Genomic DNA, 23,044 nt, shown 5'->3' on the forward strand with positions numbered 1-23,044 from the left:
TGCAGATTTTTCAAGTCTCTTGGTGCTTAAGAGGCCATGGAAAATTCGGGGTTTCCTCATACCATTGTACCCAAACATGCTCCGATGGGGACCAAACTTTGCAAAGCATGTGGGAGGGACCCACCCCCACATGCTCCAATGGGGACCAAACTTTGCAAGCATGTGGGGGTGGGTCCCTCCACATGGCCTGTTAAGCACAAGAGACTTAAAAAATCCGGCGTTAATTACAAGAGACTTTGCAAGCCCCGGATTTTCCATGGCCTGTTAAGCACAAGAGACTAAAATGCCTCTAACTCCCACTTCCACTGCTGGAACTCAAGACTCCCCCAATGAAGTCGAATCTGTTGGTAGAACCGGTCTGCCACAATCATGCTATGGGCGTCAAAAGAAAACCCATGATCATCCACTGTATCCTGGTCAAGGATGCACTTTGGCCTAGTGCAACTCATCAGATAATAGTCTACTCCCTCGCTATTGCCCTCACCAACAATAACAACAAATACATCACCCTCATGTAGCAGATCTATTAGGTCATCATAGTTGGCCATGAACATAGGACCTGTGTACTCATCGGACAACACTGGATGTGAAGGATGCTCGGGGGAGAGGACTGTCTCTATCGATGCATCTGCCCATCCTCTCGAGGCACAATGTGACCAATTGCCATCCATACATGCTCCACAGAAGCATGTGTGTAAATCGTGAGGGCCGCCATGTGCATGCTCCTAATGGAATGTAAGCGCAAGGTGCCAGGTACTGTGTCACAATCATGGGAGGCTCTACGGTCAATCATGCCACCATCCACATGTCAAAAAAATCTCCTAACAATATGAGCATCACGTTTGGGATACGATGATGCTGCACTCCCACACAAATGTTGGGAGCACGACTTGACAATGTGGCTTGCATCTCTGAACTGCTCAGCATCTACTGTGGAGCTGATGATGCCTCAAGGCACGTTTTTCACACGCGCCCGCACCATCATGCTCTCCCTTCCCATGACCAGTCTCAAAGAATGACCAAATCACTAGGATACTAGACTGCACATGCCACCTATAAATCCATAAAACAAAGTCTTCGCAGCCTTATGGTTCAGCTTGCATCAGTGAAGTCCCCCATCTCCGAAGATATTGTTATTGCTGTGCTTCTCAAAAGCTTACCTAACACCTATGCTACTCTTGTCACTACCTTCAAGTATCACAATAATCCTACTCTTGAAGGTATCATCAATGCTCTCCAAGAAGAGGAAAGAACTCAACAACAAAAGGTAACTGACACTGCATTTTTAGCAAAGAAAGGAAGCTCTAAGGTAAGAAAGCCTTGCACCCATTGTGGAAAAACTAACCATATGGAGAAGGACTGCTTCAAGGCTCATCCATGCACCATTTGTGGCCGTGATAATCACCGGGAGAAGGACTGCTACTCTAAAACCTCTACATCAGCCCCTGCATCTACCTCAGCCCATGTTGCTGCAGCATCTCCATCAGCAAATCTTGCTGTTCATTCCTCATATGATGAGGAGTGGGCTTTTTGATTACTTCATCTTTCTTGTCTACCACTTTGACCACCGATGATATAGGTCAAAGGGTTCTATGTCTTACTCATTCTGCTTTAGGACCTCTCTCTTGTCCCTACCCGAGAGGCAGAGATTGCCCTTGAGGAGGGGATGTCTTCAAGGTCCATCTGTTAGTCTTCTGTCTATCTAGTCTTGTCTGTCTGTCTGTCTATTTGTCTACAGTCAGTCTTCTGTCTATCTAGTCTTGTCTTGTCTGTCTGTCTATTTGTCTATCAATCTGACTGTGTCTTATTTTAGATCCATCTTGTCCCTATCCTTGTGGACCCATATGAGGACATCACTTGAGGAGGGGTGTCTCAGGATCTTTGTCTGTCGTGTCTTTTGTCTTGTCTCTCAGTCTATAGGTTTTTATGTCTGTCTTCTAGTCTTGTCTTTCTGTCTTTCTCCTAGTGTCCACTTAAGGAGGGTGTTGAAAATAAGTGCACACTAGGTGTACTATTTCTCTAGTCTACATTTGTCTAGTCTCAGTTTTTGTCTTAAGTCTTGAGTATGTGCCATGTGGCACCTCTATAATTGTCCCATAAGTCAGTCTACTCTATCTTGTACTTCTCACCTATATATTGTGGGTGTCACATCAATGAAAGTATCAATCTTGTGTCTTGTCTACACTCATCTCAAGGTATGTCTACGCTTTGTGTCTTTTTCTAGTCTTGCTTTCATTTCAGTTTCAGTTTCAGCTTTGTCTCTACCCCATTTTTCATAACAAAAAAGCCACTTCATTGACCTTCTCAATGACTTTGAATGGTCCATAGAACCTACTAGAGAGCTTAGGTATCTTTTCTAGAACTCTTTCTAATTCTGTCTTTCTCGAATTTCAACAATATCCAATTATTTTCTTTGATGTCTAATTGCCTTCTGTGTTTATCTGCAGTCTTTTTACACTTCTCTTAAGAATGCTCAATGGCTATCCGCCTGTGCAAATTCATCGGTTAGCCATTGAGCATTTGCACAGGCGGATAGCCATTGATAAGATAGCCATCTTTCACTACATATGAGGCGTGTGCATGACCAGCCATCAAATCAGCCTATATATTTGCAAATTCAGCATCCAAATGGTACTTGTCTTGCAATACTTGTGTTGCATCCCAAGTAAGTCATGATGTGAGGCAACTAGAATTTCATTCACATATGGTTTTCTTGATAGAGAATTTATAACCACATTCTTCTTGCTAGGGGTGTGTAAAATAAAACATGGAGAGGAAATAGGCCATTCTCATATGCTTCTCTGAAAGCTTGGTTTGCATCAAAAAATACCACAAACTTTGGTGATCGGTATTTACTATAATGTTAGCTCCCAATATGTAGTGTTTCCATACTATAAGAGCATGAACTATAGCCAATAGCTCTTTCTCATAGATGCTAAGAGAAACCCTGACATCATACAACTTTCTGCTTTATATGCAACGACATGTCCTTCTTGATTTAGGACAGCTCCTATGCAACTACCACATGCATCACATTCAACACTTAATGGCTTTTGTAAATTAGAAATCACCAAACTAGTCCCGATGTAATGGCCATCAATTTCACCTCCTATGCGATTGCCACATGTATCACATTCAACATTGAATGGCTTTTGTAAATCAGAAATCACCAACCTTAGGCATAGTAAGGTTTGGAACCTTAGTTATAACCTTAGTGTAGGGTAAATTTAAATATTTAATTATTAACCCACGTTCGAATATTTCCAATACTCGACGAGATGGCCGGCTTTGATGATCCAGATGGCAGTCAGGACCACACCCCTCGATGAAGACACGTCTGTGATGTGGAACGCAGAAGGAGTGGTGCCCCGTCATCAGCACGCGCCGCATGTGCTGGTGCCGCGGTGCCCCATACAACCACCACTCCACGTCCTTTGCCAGGAGGCTCTTCAGTACGCCGATGTTGCTGGTGGCTTTTGCTGGCCGCCCCATGGGCGTGTGAAAAACCGCACTAGCTCCTCGTTGTTGGAGCACGCCCCCTCATCATCACCATAGCAAGCCACCTTCTTGCAGAAGTTGCTGAAACTAAAAATCCTTAGCTATGCCGTCTCCTCCATGATCTCCTGCAAACTACGATGCTGGAGGGGTTGTAACTTCTCACTACCACTAACATCGGCCTTATAAACGCAATTATCTTTATGAACGCATTCTCCAAAGGACTTGCGAGGGAAGAAAATAGAAAACCAAATCCACAATCATAAAAAAATCATGTAAACGGATGGCTAAGATGATTTACAAGAGGGCTCAGTCCTCCCTGACACTATTGTCGACCTCAATAATCTTCGAAGCAGTTGCATCATCACCAAGATAGAAGTGACGATGGGGGTGATGCCAAGCTCCATGACAGTACCCCTGTTGGAGGCCAGGATCACGCGCATCCAGTAGAAAGGGTCGGATCCTATGGCCGAATGGATGCCATATAGGGGAAGCTGGCTACACACAAGGAAGATGAAGAGCAACACCATGGTGTACAGAACCTTCTCTCGAAACAGCACCTTGCGATCGACCGTCTGCACTTTTGGCAGCATAGACAGAAAGGGCCACACAAAGTGTATAACCCTAAAACCTCCTCCCATGGCGAGGATCTTCCAGCGAATGTCCAAAAAAATGACAGTTTTCTAGTAGCCTTCGCCTGCACGCGTCCTGTGTGCAAGATCCCTAACCCAGCAAATCTTGCTACACAAACCCTAAATTTTGCTTTTGCTACACAATCCCTAAACTTTGTTGTTGCTGCTATTTCCCTAACAAATCCCGTTAGAAATTAGAGTCTGCATGTAGACCTGCAACTTCATCATGATGACTTGAGGTGGAGATACGAGTCGATGCTGCACAGTAGTTTATATGTGGATTCCTTTTCATGAGGCACGTGGGAAATGATAGCCACCTCCTTGTATGAAATCCATGCGTGGTAACTAGTAGATTTGACAAGATTTGTTTCTAAAATAAAATAGGTCTTCGAACCTTTAAAAATTTTCCAAAGCTCAGTTTACGTAAGGTTTAACAAAACAAGATTTTAGGATATCAAAATTATTAATTTAAAAAAACATTTTGGGTGCTTATTCGAGGCTTTCCTCCAAGACTTTTTGACAGAGAGACCGAATTTTTGTGAATTTTTCTTCACAAAATCTCAGACTACAAACTGTCAAACTGCAAATATTCACTCCTTGTTGTTGATAAGGTATGCTATTTTTAAATTTTGAAGTCTTTTTTGGCTATGGGGCACTTTAATCTGTGCATTGGATGCACTTTACTCTATGGGTATCCTATCATGCAAAGAGAATGTCATATGGCTCGGCAAAAGATGTATGGGCTAGAACCAACAAATTTTGGGAGAGCAACTATACTAGAGTCTACCAACAATGAATCATTTGAGATATGTAAATAGACGATTGACTTATGGGATGACTCATCTCTAGTTAATGACAAGAATCAGTAGTATTTTCCATTCTTATCCTTGCTATCAATTATATATAGTTGGGAAACCTCATTCTACGTAGTGAAGAGATGGCTTAGCAACCCTTGGACACCTTCATTTTGCATGGAGCATCACTATGTGGAACTATGCCTTTCACAAAAGGTGATCTTACCATACGAAGAGGAAGTGTTAGGTCCTTTGGATGCCTTTCTATTGTGCAAAAGGTGCTCTTCACCCTCAGCAAGGGAAGGTTCTCTAACATGCAAAGAGAAAGTGTTGGAGCCGCTTGGACACCTTCCTGTTACACCATAGGTCACCTTCAGTTTTTCATTTTATTTCATTAATTTACAATTACTTCTAATCTAATAAATTTTTATTTTTATCAGCTTGAGATTGAATATGTTGATAGGTTTCTTAGATGAGCTAGTGCAACCGAGGAAGAATTAGAAAGGACTTTGGGCTTAGTCATTGTATTAGTAAAATGAACATAGAAGTTCTTGCCATTTTTTATTGTAAATACTCTGATAGCCCTAAGGTTACATTACTAGTACTTAAGGCAGTTTTTACAAGGTATCTAGGTTGGTCTATTATCCCCTCAATTTATTAATAGAGTTATGCTTGTAGATAAATATGAAGCTATTATATGTACCCAGGGTTTGGGCTATGAGAACATCTTATTTTTTAAATTACATCACACAAAGATGGATGCAAATCTCCTACGGGTGAGACTGAGTCTATAACATCCTCAAGCAAGCTCAAAGGAAAAAGAAGTCGAAAGAAGAAGTCGTCTACTAGCATACCATTAGTTCGTAAACTTTATATAATTGCCTTTAGATGTATAAGCTCCATAAGACTTAGTTTTTATGACGCTACTTGATTAATAAATGGTGATCATTAGATGTGTATGTGATTCATCACACAAGTAGACTTTAAGACCTTCTGCTCATACCTAACTTCTATTCTTATGTGCCACCATTGAACAAGTTGCCTCATTAGATAAACATCAATATACCCAAGAACCAATGAACAAGCAATGATCATCATGAGTGTATGTGATTCATCAGGAGGAGTGGACTTTAACACCTTTTTCTCATACCTAGCTTTTATTCTTATGTACCACCACTGAACAAGTTTCCTCATTAGATAAACATCATGTATACCCAAGAACAAATGAACAAGCAATGGTCTTCGACCTCAATGAAAGTCCCAACTTCTGTGCCAACAAAGATCTTTATGACATAGTTAAATACTTCCATGGTCGTAGGGACCACTTTCAAAGACATACCAAATACCAACCTTTGGAAACCCTTTGATATCAACACTCCAATCATTGACTTTTTGGCGAGCCCTTCATCACGTCCTTCAATGAGATGGGCGATATCTTTGGAACCAATGTAGGTTAGTAGGCTGCCTCACCCCCATGCCAGGCCCCATCAACTACTTTCCAATTGTTTATGAGCCCTAAGTCATTACAAAACCCTTGTCTAGGGGTGGTGTGAAACAAGCTACATGGAAAGAGTCAAAGAGAACATAAAACTAAGAGTCGAAGAAAGCAGTGTATTGGAGTTTTCACTAGAAGGAGCTTCTACACGGGCACACCTCTAGCCCCATCCCCATACATAACACATGTAATATACACACAGGCTCTAAATTGAGTAGGCATATCTAGCACGAATAGGCACCGCTAGCTTAAGCACTTACATTAAGCCTCATTCGTTGGCAGCCATTTAGGTACATTTTTGGATGGGGAAACTATGGCAAGTGCAAGCGTGGCCCATGGTACAACCCATCACCTAGCTCTTCCTTAAATTAGCAAGAACCTTATGTGGTTTCTTCTTACACCACGCCAAATTTTTACTCCAAATAATGCATATTATGAATGCTTGATCATGCTAAATACCCCAAGCAAAATAGGCCGCTTAGCATGATGGGTTAGGCTATTTAATCCTTTTACTATATCTTAAGTATCATGTTCATGCCATGGATTCTATATGGATAACCATTGATCTGCAAGTATTTCCAAGAGCTTCAACGCAAAAAACCTCTACTTTGAATTCAATTCCACACACCCACAACTTTCCCGAGCCGACTTATCCACCACAATAAAACCCCTCTAAGAACCTCGCCATGAGTTCTGGGCATAATATCCTATCATTCCAAGAAGGTATGGACCCCCATGTACCCATGCGGCCTAGAACTCATTCCACCAATAAAAGGGTGTGGATCACTTCTACCAACCGTGTGAATTTGAAGGGCCCAAGCCATTTCCACAACTAGAGGAGACCTTGTATTAAGAACTTCTACTACGCTTCTATTTCCCATGCCACGTTTGATAAGATGCCTACCACCAGGACTACCCAAAGCCAATCACCAATAGGCCCTACATCCGGTTGCAGATTAGTTTTGAACCATACCACTTAGTCTCACACACTGACTTCATGGTGTATCTTAGACCATCCACATCTCTCCGACATGACACCAACTTCACCAACTGACTTGGTTGACTCGAGGACATGGCAACAACTTCACCCCACTAACTTGATTGACTCGAGGACACCATTAGTAATAAGGGGGGTATTTTAACCACTATTGGTTGCTTGCTTGAATAGATTTTCTTGTAGGTTGCTCCCTCTCATTAGATTCTTCTTCGCCCGCCTTTTGTGAGAGAAAACCACTACAAAGGATATTCTCATTTTGTCACTAACTAGGCATAGAGGACTTTATCTTTAGCCCCTTAGCAAAGGAGTACTCCGGTGTGACAACAGATTGAGGACGCAATAGACAAGCTAGCACACCCAAATCGTGGAGTTGCATAGTAGCTCAAATACGACACATGATTTGGAAAGGCTAGAGTAACCTTTGACTTGAATAGGTACGCCAAACCATAGAGTTAGAAAAGAGGTGGGCAAAAATAAAAACATTCATGTCCATTAAAAAGATAACAAAAACTAGAACATGCAATTAAAAAAAAGGATGGGCTGCCTGTAGTCATGGGGCTGCAATTGTACCTAAAGTCATGGGGTTGTATTTTTGAACCTAGCCAGGCACTATTGAGCATGGGTGAGAGAGCTATGTGGTTAAGCATTTCTCTCTCTCTCTCTCTCTCTCTCTCTCTCTCTCTCTCTCTCTCTCTCTCTCTCTCTCATAAATGAATGAATGAATGCATGAAGGAAGGAAGGTAGTGCTAGTGGTGTTGAAGTTTGTGAAGTGTGTTGGCTATATCCTCTTGCACTTGCAGCATGATACTTGCTCCATTGGCTAGGGTATGAAGTTCCTCTCTCTCTCTCTCTCTCTCTCTCTCTCTCTCTCTCTCTCTCTCTCTCTCATAAATGAATGAATTAATGCATGAAGGAAGGAAGGTAGTGCTAGTGGTGTTGAAGTTTGTGAAGTTTGTTGGCTATATCCTCTTGCATTTGCAGCATGATACTTGCTCCATTGGCTAGGGTATGAAATTCCTCCAGAGCTTAGCTCCATAGCAACTTGAGATGCTTCAAATTAACTTTATCAACCTAGATTTATAGATCAATGATCCAAGGCATGTACATAAATATGAGAATGAATCCATTGGAATAAAATAGAAAACTTAAAAGATAACAACATTTATAAAGATCCAGATAGACCAAGATTATGCAGGCTATGAACAAGCGGTAAATAATTTCATTTTCTTGGCGCATATTTTATTAAGACTATTTGAGATACTCTACTATAAAGCTCTTTGGCCTCTCCACACTCCTTGTTGATGAAGAATCAGCCATAGTAGACAACTTTTTGTATGATTCTAAACCAAATCCATTTGAATTATCTCCACCAACTTTTTAGAGACTTTTGTAAAATAACGTTTTTATGTAACTATAACGTCTCGAAGGGGATTGATTTTAGAATAAAAATGTGATATTTGCATGTCTTATTTTTATGGAAAATGTCATATTTGTGGCTTTTAGGGACTTTTGTGTTTTAAAAAAAAACATTTTTGGATAACTCTATAATGTCTCAAAGGGATTCCCTTTAAGAAATAACTATCAACACAAAATTTTAGTTCAAAAAAGTAGAGTTTCTCCTTGAAAACTCTTCAAAAAAATACTTTTTTGTAAAAAAAGTTTTAGTTATTTTTTTCTCCTTGAAAAATCCTTTTTCAAAAAATTAAAGCATGCTACAAATACAACAACACATAAAAAAAATTATGTATTCAATATGTTGGCATGTGAATTGAAGAGATACTTTTTTCTAAACTAGATTTGGAAAAAAAAAGGCAGTATGAAGAAAGATGCTTACATTGGGTGTCCATATAGAGTACACCAAACCAAAAAAACCATAAAGAGTTACAAGAGAGGGTAGTCAAACATTCATGTCCATCCCAAAAAAAAAGTAACTAGAACTTCCCATAAAACAATAATGAGGTTGGCTGCCTGTAGTCATGGGGCTGCAATTCTGTCTGTAGTAGTCATGGGGTTGCATTTATGAACCTGGCCAGGAAGCCATGAGCATCAATAAGAGTAGCTATGTGGTTCAACATCTCTCTCTCTCTCTCTCTCTCTCTCTCTCTCTCTCTCTCTCATGATGGTACTAAAGTTTGTGAAGATTGGCTGCATCCTCTTGCATCTATTACCCAACCATAATAACAACTTGAGTTTCTTCTGATTTGCTTCATGAACCTGGCTTTGTAGCTCGATGATCCGAGATATACATAAATACCAATGGAATAAAATAGAAACCTTAAAAGATAACAACATTTCTTGAGATCCAAATAGACCATAAGGCTTCTGCTCTAATAACAATCCAAGATCTATATGTGATAACATGCCATGAACTTCACCCAAAAGAACGTCGTTCCATGACGATCTGTAATTATGAACTAGATAAATGAGTTTAAAAACAAACCCCCATACATATTTATCAGCCTTGCAGGCTATAAACAAGTTGTTGGGTGGTTGCAAGATGAAGCTATCTAGTTTCATTTAGTGGGCACCATTGGCTTTAGCCTGAAAACATGCATTTTTTCAAGAAGAATAGCCAATCTCTCCTAATTAGCCAAGGAGTTTCACTTCAAGGTCTTATAATGAAACATCATATGCAAAGTTGGGCACCTAAAACTTTAATCTGATCGAATATCCAATAATTGCAAAACCTCTTTTCTTTGGGAACCAAAATTGTATACAGGCCCTATCAGAGGTTTAGACAGGTACACTAAATGTGAGTAAATTGCATATAACTTTTACATTATTACTTATATGTTTTTTCCACTTTGCATATCACAAATTCAAATAACATAGAGCTTAACTTGATTTATAGAGTAGTTTTTGATATGTTCTACTATTTTCTATATTATTTAGAAGGCATCAGAATTGTTAAAAAACATACTATTTTGTCCTCCCACCACATCTACCATTTAAAATTCTCAATTTGTATGGATCTAGTGATGATTATATTGGCCAAGATTAGTAGAATGTGGGTATAAGGTAAAATTACAAATCTAACGATTGGATTTTTTTAGATTTACTTTGGAAAATTTATTATAACTGTTAGAGGCCTCAATAGATTTCCCAACTTCATTAGTTTGCACCTCTTCATTTGGATCTTGCTCTAGTTGCTCCTCTTCATTTGCTTGCTCCTCTTCATTGTTGATATCGGCTTGTTCTTGTTGCTCCCCACCACCCTCCTATGAATCCACATCACCCTGTTGTAGCTCTAATTCTTCACAAATTTGCTTACTGCGGGGGGCGACTTGAACCACAAATAGCCAGCGTAGATCTTTTGGATCCGCTTTAAGGACAACCTGCTCACAATGCTCTGGGCGCACAAAAGTATCTCGCTGGTCCATACCTTTGTGGAGTCCACTTGGGTGAGGCCACTCTTGTCTCTACGCACAGTTGCATGTGGCCCATTTGTGATTACCTTGAACCACTTCACATCAAAGATAAACATCTCAAAACTTCTAAAGCCAACCTTTAATATATCTTGAATGGTTCCAAAGTAATCAAGCATTCCACTAATTGTGTTATCATCACTTGCACTTGCTCGACTTTCTTGAACAAATTATGCTGTGACACCACAATCAAAGGTTTCTCTTCTTTGGTCTATTCGTTCTACTCCAAAATGACGTCCATGTGACCAAAACGCCCTATATTTGTGATACTACAAATAGCACATAAAGATTGTTGATGGACAAATAATAACTGAGACATGTAGAGAACTTAAACACTTACATGCCAATCGTATCCTTTTGCAAGCTCCTCCTCCTCCTCTGTTATAGTTAAACCAGCATGTTTGGCTTCTAAAATTGTAGCTTTTAGCCATCTACCTGTGGGAAAGTCCGGAAGAGCTTGCAGACCTTCTAGATATGGGAGATTTCTTGTAGTGCGATTCCTTCTGAAACTTAAACGATCTTGTACTTGTTGTCGCTTGAGAGCTTCATATGTCTCAATCCACTTCTCCATTACATGCGAGTTCAAGATGCAAAATTTGTTGATTTTTTCCCGTAAATTGTTATCCATATTTCTCTTAATGCCTTGGCCTTGAGGTTCCTCACTAATGACTCACCTGTTAGACTCTTGAGACCATAGTCGAGGTATCTCTAGATCTGATGAACTTAAATATTTAGTGATGTAAACAAGGGACTCTTGTATTAGTCTCCCTTCTGACATACTTCCCTCCGGGCGAGCCATTTAGCAAACAAATCCCTTTAATGTCTTCATAAACCTCTACAAAAAGAACATCCATCTTGAATGGACTGTTCCAGCAACTGCAACCTCATCTACAACATGAACTAGCATATGCATCTGGATTGTTAATAAACTTGTAGGGAAAAACTTCTCTACCATGCAGAGTGCCTCTATGGAGTTTAAACGTGCTGTCTCCAAAGTGTCTCTCTTGATCTCTTTTGAAGAAATCCAACGCACCAATGTGCTAATCTTATAGATAGTAGCTCTAATGTCTTCAGTGAGGCAATCCTTTATTGCTATGGGGAGCACAAATTGTAAAAACTTGTGCCGGCCACTAAGATCATCATCCTTTGTAAATGCACTTTTCAAGCAATGCATACAACCTGTAGGAGTCCAAAACTCTGAAATTGTCCTCTTCACTTGTTGTTCCTCCATCTTACTAAAAACCCATGGGACTCTTGGAAGTAGCACCTTTCCATTGGGTCTAGTGCGAGCCCACAACTCTTGCATGCAACCTATCTCTTCTAAGTCGTCCCTTTGGCCTTTAGTCTCCTTTTTTCCTGTCATGGTCTTCCACAGAATGTCAGCTACATTCTTGAAAATATGCATCGGGTCAAGCAAATGGTTTATAAGAAGATCACCCCAATAGGGGAGTTGGTGAAAGATAGAGAGCCTCTTCATCCCAGGACATGCCAAGTTGCCACATTCCTCCCATTTGAGCTTCCAATCGCTTGCCTTCAGTGCACTTGGAGGAGGTCTTCCTAGATTACCATCCCGCAATTCATGATTTTCTGGAAGATACCTAACATGTCCTTGGTAGACATTCTTTCGTAATGCTTTTTGAGTATCTTGAATCAAGTCAAGGACCACATAGAGGACATGCATTATAACCTGATATAGACAAACCTGAGCATTCTCCATAGCCAGGCTAATCATGCATTGTCCACATGAGAATACCTTGCACAGTTGCAAGTCTTTGGCCACTCTGCTTTGACATGTCCTTCACTTCAATTCCGTTCCACAAGGTGCGTAACGCATCAATAAGTGGTGCCAAATATACATGCATGTTCTTCACCTTGTACTTTCCTGGAACTATTAATGAGAGCAACAAATGACCTTTCTTTATTGTTAACCATGACGGAAGATTATAATTCACAAGGCAAACAGGCCATGTGCTCCATGAAGAGCTCCATAAACCAAAAGGGTTTACACCATCCAACTGAAGGAGACAATGCACAGTACCTTGTAGACTCTTCAAGAGGAAGCTATGGCAGAACTGAATGCAGCAAATAGCTCGTTTTTAACAGGAGGAAAGTCGATGTGCAGCTGCTTCTAGATGATGTGCACCCTTGAGTCGATGAAGAAGGCAGCCAAAGGAGAGCAGCAACAGTACAACGGGCAGCAGCAGCTCCAAGAAAGAGAACAGTAGCAGCTCCATGAAAACGAGCTGTATGAGCCTGAACAGGGCAGACAGCAAGAAAGTGGGCGGACAGAAAGTTCAGGCCGGCGGGTTGCTTACTGATATGACGAGCTGCATGTGCAATACTAGAGGACAGGAGCGAACATATAGAAACGGTGAGATGCAAAAAAAGGCGTGAGGCAGCTCCCAAAAATGTGGCGGCAGATAGTTAATCTGCTACAGCAGCAGCAGGTCGATTACCAAGAGCAGGGGCAGCACCCAGCTAAGCGGCAGCTTGTTCTGAACCAAGTGACTGCAGCAAGAGAGAGAAGAGGGGCAATCGCTCACAGGAAACAAGGGCAAAGATGAGGGGAGCCAGGATAAACCTACTCTGATACCATGTTATGAAAAATGGGGTAGAGACAAAGCTGAAACTGAAACTGAAACTGAAATGAAAGCAAGACTAGAAAAAGACACAAAGTGTAGACATACCTTGAGATGAGTGTAGACAAGACACAAGATTGATACTTTTATTGATGTGACACCCACAATATATAGGTGAGAAGTACAAGATAGAGTAGACTGACTTATGAGACAATTATAGAGGTACCACATGGCACATACTCAAGACTTAAGACAAAAACTGAGACTAGACAAATGTAGACTAGAGAAATAGTATACCTAGTGTGCACTTATTTCCAACATTTTTGGTTGACTTTGCCAAATCATTGGAGAATACACAATGTGTTACATATAAGCCTCTTGAGTAAATATGTGGGACCAGAGCCTAAAGAGCCGGTTATGGAAGATCCACCTAGGTGAATGCGCCAGAAGAGATGTTACAGCCAAGACTAGATTGTATTTCAGAAGGTGCGTAAGCTTTTAGGTGAAAAACTTCAAAGATGCTACCTTGTGAAGTTCAAGTGTCTCTCCTCCCTCCCATCCTCCCAAGGCTCGCCAAGCTTCGAGGACGATGGCATTCTATACGCTTCGTCCTTGCTGATCCTGAAGTCGGATCTTCGGTAGGAATTCGGCGGCAGGAATTCATTCTTGCCGATCCTAAGGTCTGATCTTCTGCAGGAATTTGGCAGGAATTCCTTCTGTAGGAATTCGGCAGCAGGAATTCATCGTGTAATAATTCCTCCTACAGGAATTCGGGCAGGAATTCGTCCTTGCTGGTCTCGAGGTCTGATCTTCTGCTCTGATCTTCTATAGGAATGAATTCATCATACAGGAATTCGGCAACACAAGAATTCGTCCTTGTTGATCCTGAGGTCTGATCTTTTGCAAGAATTCGTCCTGCAGGAATTCGGCAATAGGAATTCGTCCTGCACGTCCTTGCTAATCCTGAGGTCTGATCTTCTGCAGGAATTCGGTATGAGCTCTTGAACCGTAACTGATTCACATAAAAGGAAATGCAAGAGAACGTTCTCAGCAGGCCAAAAACTCATTAGGGCGGAGAGTTTACGTAAGAAGGCCAAGACGAGCTCGAGTGGAAGCACAGGCCGTGTCAAAGATAGGGCAGCAAGCAATGTAAGGGACGATTGCCATGGCCAACAAGCTACAAGAACTTTGATGGGAGATGGCCATGTTGAAGGCAACAACAAGCTCTCTTGCCGGAGATGTCCATGGACAAAAGCTAGTGCAACAAGCTCTGTTTTACAAGAGATGGCCATATCCAAGCTAGGATAACAAGCTTTGTAATGGGAGATGAGATGGAGGCCTTGCCAAAATTTCAAGTGTTATAGAGCCATGTGCCCCCCCTACTTCTACCCTCTTGGAGGCGCATGAGTATGGAGAGATGATGGAGAATGTGCACAAAAGGCAAACTTTGCCATGGATGGCCTACGTCCTAGACAATCCCTATGGATCCGCTCTGCAAGCCTCATCTCCCTTTTGTCCATCTTTGGCACCAGGCAATGTCGGCCTTCTTCGAACACATGGGTATGGCTCTTTATCCATCATCTTTGCTTTTGGGATAAGAGTGGGTCTCTGTATATAATATTTGCATTCGTTTTTTAAGTAGCGAGTGAAGCTTTAATCTTTGTAGCTAATGGTAGTGATGTGTGGACGTAGGCTAATAACGGGCTGGGTACTTTTTTCCTCTTTAGGAGATTTTTTCTCTCGAGCATATATATGCACCCTTATGAGTGTGTGTTAGCAACCATATCATGTCACTTCACTTATACTTCACTCATTTTCATCTATCTACTTTGAGTGTTGTGCTTCCATCTCTCCACTCTAACAAGCAAGAAGACTCTTTGAACTATCATGCTCAACTAGCATTATTCATCCAATAGTTGTTAGTTGTTTTGATATGATTTGGCCGTTTTTGTTCTATGACCAACATTTGAATCATGTTGACTAGTGTTAAGGGTTGACTAGTGATAAAAGAGTATTATGTTTGAATCATGTTGACTAGTGTTAAGGGTTGACTAACGATAAAAGAGTACTATGCTAGACACATGTGACCATCAAGGAATTTTTTTGGGCTATATCTGAATGGAAAAGTTCAATCATGAAATAGGTGGTTAGAAAACTTATAAATATTATACCTTTGGTTATTCTATAAGTAGATTTTTTTTTGTAAAGGATTGGAGAGTATGCCTTGTTTGTGTATGGACACATCAGAGGATCCTTGAAATTTGATTTGATTTCGTTCTTGTGGGCATGTCATGTGCACCCTGGCGCTTGGGTGCCACATGGTATACTAATCACCATTGTGTATTAGTTATGTGTTAGTGAGCCCTAGTTGAGGGACATGTTAGGCCTATTGCTATTAGTGCTTGGGTAGGTCTAGGGAGTCTTTCACGTCGTGTAAACCTACCTAGCTAGTTAAGGTGTGTACATATGTCTTTAATAGCTTATTAGGACAAGTTCCAGGCATGCTAGACATCAAGGTAGACAAGGCGGACAATAGATATCTTGCTCAAGAAGGTGTGGATAGTAGAGTGGGTAGCCTATATGACAGTTATGGACTAGTTTTGGGCAACCTAACCATTTACAGATGCCCAGCTAAGGCGCCAAAGGTTGGGTATCTTTTCAGCTGATTATGAATGTATTAAATCACTTTTATAACACTTTTTAAGGCCTTGCAAAAAGTTGGTTGACTTGTGTGAGTTGGATAAGAATTTGTGTTAAATAGGCTTCTCCATTCCTTCATTGCTTATCTCATCTCCCAATTTGGGGGTTGGATCCTCGACATCAACAAGAGCATCTAAGACAAGACAACAACACTTTTATTTCATAGATGGAAAGAATACAAAGAGTCTAGCTCTTTTGAGGAGGATACAATTTAGAGTGACAAGATGGGCTCTTGGATAGTTTGGACATTACAAGCTAAGGTCATCAATGCAAGAAGGGGACATGGAAGTCAAGGTCAAAGATATATTGGAAATATTTTAAATTCCATCATATAAGAAAATACACCACAAGGTGGAGGTCTTTCAGTGGGTTTTGGGATGTGTGTATTTTCTCTCTCCTATCCTTTCTTTGAAGTTAATACACCATAGTAATTGCACATCTAACTCAGAGTGAGAAAATGGGGTTTCGCAAAACAATTGACCATTAATACAATTAAACACTTAAATTGGTCACAACCTTAAACATTTAATTCCACAAAACTATAAAAGAGAGATGTTCACATTTGAAACCACATAGAGGCCGGAATTGGCTAACCCCTCCCCTCCCCCCAGCTTCTAAACAGTTGACTGCAACTGAAAAGCTTCCAAGTTTGCTTCTAGGAGATACGGATACTCTTGGAAGAATACCTCATCCATCCATTTAACATCCATGGGTGAATATTTCCTACCCCGATGCACTACAAAATAAAGAATTAGGGACATTTTCATCGTCCTCCTGAGAGAGTTTGCCTGCTGCTACTATTCGCAAGCCAAGAAGGCCCAAATTGTCCTCGCCATCTCTAAGCAGGCTTGCGCTACCTTGGGAGCCCAATTGTCCTCCCCTGTTTCTCCTCCTATAAGTTCCCACCTGGTTGAAGGTTTGTGCTCCCACCACCCAGCGTTTGTGGGGGGTAAGGTTGCAACTAGAATGCTTGGGTAGCCTAATCCCCTCAAACAAACATGAAGTTGAATTCATACTAACACCTAACATTTAGTTAAGTGATGTATTTTCAATATTTCTATATGGATTTTGTTTTGCGTGGACCGTTGGTTGAAGAGTTTTCAATCAAAGTGCCAAGTTATTTTCCCATCATTTATTGATAGCGAGGTATTGCCGGTCGTGTAGTCATATTCTTTTATCATCTATGACAATATCTGACTTTCTCGAGAAGTTGCCTCTTGGAGTGCATTGATTGCTAGACGTGGGAGTTTTCCTTACATAGGCTTTGAATAGAGCAATGCATGGTGAGGCCATTGGGGGCATGCAAGGGTATGCTTTGGCATGAGGCTAGAGATGATGGCTGTCCATGAGATAGCCATGCGATGAGAAACAAGGAGACATCATCTTTGTAGCAGTGTGCGGCAAAGGCTCAAACTTTGCACAATGTGCGGGCATCTATCTTTGTAGTCCAGGTATGTCATGATTAATTAATTAAGGTTTAAACCTTAGGTTATTCATTATTTAGTGCTGGCACTAAATAATGAATATGTCTAGTGGAGTTTATTATACATTATAGTTGAATAAAACCCAATAATATATCGTAGTTATCTAGTCATTCTTTTCTTTTTTTACGAGTCATTTAGAATTATTATTTTTAAGATTGGGTGCAAGGATAACTAAATAATTCAAGAGAGAGAAAATAAATTCTAGAGAGAGAAAAGAAAATTCTATATAATTTATCCTCTATGCATACGTCAAGGAATAGCCCAAATCTTAGAATTGATCTTAGAAACCAAACTATACTAAATATGGATACATTGGATCACACACTCTCTCTCTAGAATTTTATTTTAAGAGAGAGTAAATTTTAATTAATCCTTAAATTAGAGAGATTGTGAGTACTTTAATCGTGTAAGGTTATACCCTAAAAGGAGATTCTTGAATGCACTAAAGAGACCAAATTAAATGATTTTTGGTGGTTACTAAGGACTAAGATCAATATGATAGCAAGGATTGGATACGTTGAAATTCATAGAGGCGAAGTCCTTAAGTTGTGAAGGATTTGACATCTCGATGAGACCAAGAGAAATGAATCCAAGAAATCAAAGTTGCGATATTTAAAGAACCTACAAAAAAGGGAAGTCCTTAAAAGTGAACAAAAAGATCCTTAGAAATTTTTAACATAAAGGTAAGCCCATATATGAAAAGTAGGCTAATGGTCTTCTTTGTACACAAAGGACCTTAAGTGAAGTTTATTGGATTGACTTATGGAATCAAGTCTTGGAAATGAACCCAAGGAAGGGTAAAATCTTGAGAAGACCTCACCACGATATTTTGTGTGGCTGAAGGAAATCAATTTGCTTGGAGTTTTGACTAGAGAGAGTTGTGATGTCTAGTTGAGCTATTGATGGTTTACGCTACTTTGGATATAAATATGGTATATATTGTTGAAATCATGCTTTATTGTTTGAAATACTTTATTCATGTAATGCATATGCATTTTTTTGTGGAAGCTCATGAAGGTATCACACATGTTTATGGATTGTCATGTGGGTGTCATTCATGGGGTGCCTCACACGAAGGCGGTCATCCGAGACCTTGACCCCTCTCAGCAGGCAGGCGGGCCAAATGTGGGTGTGCTCTTGGCAAAATTGGTGTGATGATGGACATGAACTGGCTTTGGAGTAAAATGGACAAACATAGTGCTTGGCGGATAAGTATGTGTGCTAGTACTAGGCATACATGGCTTCTAATGGCAGTATTTGCAATGTTCATTCTTATGGGATAGAGCAATAGAAGTGACTCTTAGGATTATTTGGAACTTGTGTTGAGGTGTATGTGAGATAATGTAGGACGTAGGGCTCTTATGGTCATCATGGTGGTCCAAGAGTGTTTCGGTTCACTGGTGCGTATCGTCTTGGTCGAAGGATCATGGTCATGGTACGAGGAGATTTATGATGATGATGTGATACTAACGTGTCACTTATGATATGTGATATGTGATATAGACATATGATATATGTATATTGTTATGAAAAGAATTATATGTTGTTTGCTTTCTTTTGAAAGAACTGTTTTTCAAAGGAGCGCATGTGTGAACTTATTTATAAGTGGTGAAAGGACTGGTTTTCAAAGAAGTGCATGTGTAAACTTATTTTTAAATGGTGTGTGTGTGTGTGTGAGTAAACTATGTTAAAACCCTAAAGATCTCTCTAGCTAATCATTATGCATAAACATGCATAAACCAGGCATATACTCATCCACCCGACCACCCCCAAGCCCAAGGGTGCACACATAAATACAATGAAGTACCACATACCTTACCTTGGTGTCCCATACCACCAAGAGATATAACTTCACTCCAGTAACAGATAGCTCTAGCATGAAATGGCAAGAGAGTAGACACAATGCTCTACACAAGAGAACATCCCTTTTGAGAGTTCCCCATGCCCCTATTATATAGGAGGGCCCTCAAGTGACTTGACTCTACATTTCCATGTGTTGGTTGCCTAGCCCTAACCTTGTTAACCCATTCCCAGGGTTAACAAGATCTACTGCCATTATCTTACATCAAGGAGTCACGATAGATACACCAAAGGGTCATACATTCAAGATATGAAGCAATAGTGTCCAAAGCTACAACTTGGACGGGCACCTGTAATGGTGTGCCAGAGTAATTATGGTGATTCCCGCTTCAAGAGCATGTGGTAGCAAGTTAGGATGAAGTCCTAAGTGATGTACTTCATGGATATATTATGAGAGTAGTCATTGTAATAGCATTAGGCCTCTTATGAGCCTAAAGTGTCTGACCGGCCATAGTTTAAGTGAGTGTGAACACTTATGGCCATGTATATAAGTGAATATCTCTCATAATACAACATACTCTCCCATTGTGCAATTGAGTCTTGCTCTTGCCAATCTCTCTCCCTAATGCATGCTAGTGAGTGTGTGTGAGTGAAGTGAGGTGAGAGGAGGGATGAGTACCCATAGTGCAATGCGACGGTGTGATAACATTCGTGGCGGGAGGCACGGTGGAATTGCTTCTCAAGGAGTTGTAGAGCTTGGAGACCTCAAGGGTTATGAGCTCGGTCATTAGAAAGATCCTCACATGATAGTTACGGTTCACTAGGTAATCTTTTGTTGGATGTGTTTCAAGGAGGATTAGGGTGAGCCATAACAAACCTTAGGTTAGACCTAACCCTTGCCCCACTAGAGCATGTTCCCAATCTCCCAGGCTCACATGCCTAGGGTGGGTTAGCCTCCTCGTATATGTACATATAATGTGCACATAACATACTTCCCCTCTCTCAAAACATTGCACTCTTGCAATGAAAAGAAGGAAAACTACGCTGAACGTTCTCAACTGACTCCCAAGTCGAATCCTCAATTTGCTTGTCTTTCCACTTAATTTTAACCTCAAGGATTAAGTGACTACAAAGTTTCCCTGAATTCAAGTACCTTTTCAGGTTCATGTGGAACATAAGACAAATCTTCGACTACAACAAGTTCTTGAGGAGTAACAGTGTTATCCTCACCTCCCTACTTCTCTTTGAGTCTACTGACATGAAAGACTAGATGAACTCTGACATGTGGAGGTAGTTTTAGCTCATACGCAACCGTGCCAATCCGACGTATAACTTGGAATGGACCACAATATCGAGGAGATAATTTTGAGCATTTTTCTTGTTGACAAAGTCTGAAACTTTCAAATAAACCAACGCTCTTGGCTCAAAAGACCGAGCTGAGTATCCCCTATCAGCATAAAACCATGCTCTATCCTGAGCACTCCTGATAGAATCCTCAGCTTGGATTAGCATTTCTTGCATATCTCGCAAGAAATCCCTCGATGCATCAAGCTCAACGTCCTTAAGACGAACATCAACAGGTGCCCTGGGTTGATACCCATACATAAGCATAAACAGACTATAACTAGTAGCCGTATGCTTAGAACTGTTATAGGTGAAATTCCATCATTGGAAGATATTTTTCCCAACTCGATGGTTTTCCAGAGACATATGCATGAAGCATATCCTCTACAATCTGATTCACACCCTCTGTTTTTCCATCAGAGGAACTCATACTCAAAGTAGTTTCCAATTTCTTGAAAACGTCATGCCAAAAATGAGCTGTGAAATTAGAATCCCGATCGCTCACAATATCAAAAGGTCTATAGACCATACAGTCTAAACAGTTGACAAATTGGTAAGCCAATTTTCGACACTTTAAATGTTGTCTTTGTGGATAAAAACCTAGCCATCTTTGTCAATCTATCCACGACCACCCAAATGGCATCATGACTCCTACAGGTATGTGGAAGTCCCGTAATGAAATCCATGGAAATACTTTCCCACTTTCGAGATGGAATATCCAAAGGATGTAATAACCCAACAGATTTAAGGTGCTTTGCCTTATTAATTTGACACTGATGACACTTGACCACATAATTCTAAACAAAATCCTTCATTTTAGGCCAATAAAAGTCCTTCTAACCAAAGCCAAGGTATGTTGTATGCCCAGATGTCCTACCGATGGTGCATCATGGCACTTAAAGAGGATCCTCATTTTAATTTCTGGCATATCCGGTACACAAATCTTATCATTTTGGAATAAAAGACCATTTCGAATAAAAAATTGGTTGGCTTTTCCTTCATTCACCAGGTTTTGATCTACCCTAGATTTGGACTCAGATTTGCCAAATTCTAATATTTTCCAAAGAAAATATATGTACTGCATTTTTCCCTGAGTGAATCGTATAAGTTAGAAGTAATTTCTGTGAAGCTAAGTTCATTAACTTCACCAATTCAACTCAATGCATCAGCAATGCTATTCAAGCTACCTTTTCTATATTTAATCATGAAATCAAAGTCCTGCATTAATTCAGCCCATTTGGTCTTTCGAGACTGGTTGATCACAAATGAACTGCAAAGACTGGTGATTTGTCAAGATCATAAACTGAGACCCTTAGAGATATTGTATCTATGCCTTTAAAGCTTAAATGATTGCATACAACTCTTTCTCCTGAACTAGGTACCTGGTCTGTGCATCATTGAGTTTCTTACTCTTGAAGGCCATAGGCTTCCCATCCTGGAACAAAACTAGCCTATCGCAAAATCACTAGCATCAGTCTCAACAATGTAAGGCCTTCTAGGATCAGGTAAGGCTAACACAAGAGCATCTCGAACTTTATATTTCAAAGTATCAAAAGTTTCTTACTTCTCATTCCACTCAATCGAAGAACTAGACTTATTATTTTTACCCTTTAGAAGGTTGCTAAAAGGCACTATCAACTTTGAATAATCCTTGATAAATTTTCGAAGAAATATCTTAAGTGCTTGACTATACACGCGGAACTGGCCATTCCAAAACCTTTGGGATCCGATCCAAATCTATACGTAAGCCATCTCGAGAGATCTTATGACCCAAGTATAACAATTTCTTTTGAAGAAATCACACTTAGATAACTTGCAATACAATTTCTCCTTCATGACCCTTCCTGACCCTTCCTAGAACCTCTTTAAGATGATTCTCATGCTCATCAGAAGTTTTATTGTTATCAAAATATCATCTAAGAAAACCATCACGTATTTTCCTAACAGATCCCAAAATATATCATTCATCATCTGTTGGAACGTTGCTGGTGCATTAGTGAGACCAAAGGGTAACACAAAATTCATAATGGCCATAGCGTGTCCTAAAAGCAGTTTTAGGAATATCTTCCTCTCTGCAATACAGACTGATGATAACCAGTTCGCAAATCTGTTGAAATATACAAGTGAATAGGGTGTGTGTGGGAACAAGCCCTTGGTTAAAGGCTGTAAAAGAGAATCTTTAAATGTGAGAGAACCTGTGAAAAGGTGAGAAGAATCTACTAGGAGAGAATAAAGGGTGGCATGAGAAGATTTAGGAAGTGTGGAGATATTCTGGGAAAAGTGAAGAGGTGGAGAGAAT

General features: G+C 40.3%; 1 long non-coding RNA gene across 1 annotated transcript; it reads left to right on the plus strand.

Moving 5' to 3' along the window:
- The first annotated feature begins 14,027 nt into the window (after nucleotides 1-14,027).
- LOC147626780 (uncharacterized) lies at nucleotides 14,028-14,798 on the plus strand. Its single transcript, XR_015268497.1, has 3 exons — nucleotides 14,028-14,097; nucleotides 14,220-14,307; nucleotides 14,402-14,798. It is a non-coding gene; the product is annotated as an uncharacterized LOC147626780 (long non-coding RNA).
- The last annotated feature ends 8,246 nt before the right edge of the window (nucleotides 14,799-23,044 follow it).

Source organism: Cibotium barometz, chromosome 21 (genome assembly GCF_041138505.1).
Source record: "Cibotium barometz isolate CiBa-2024 chromosome 21, ASM4113850v1, whole genome shotgun sequence".
Taxonomy (NCBI): domain Eukaryota; kingdom Viridiplantae; phylum Streptophyta; class Polypodiopsida; order Cyatheales; family Cibotiaceae; genus Cibotium; species Cibotium barometz.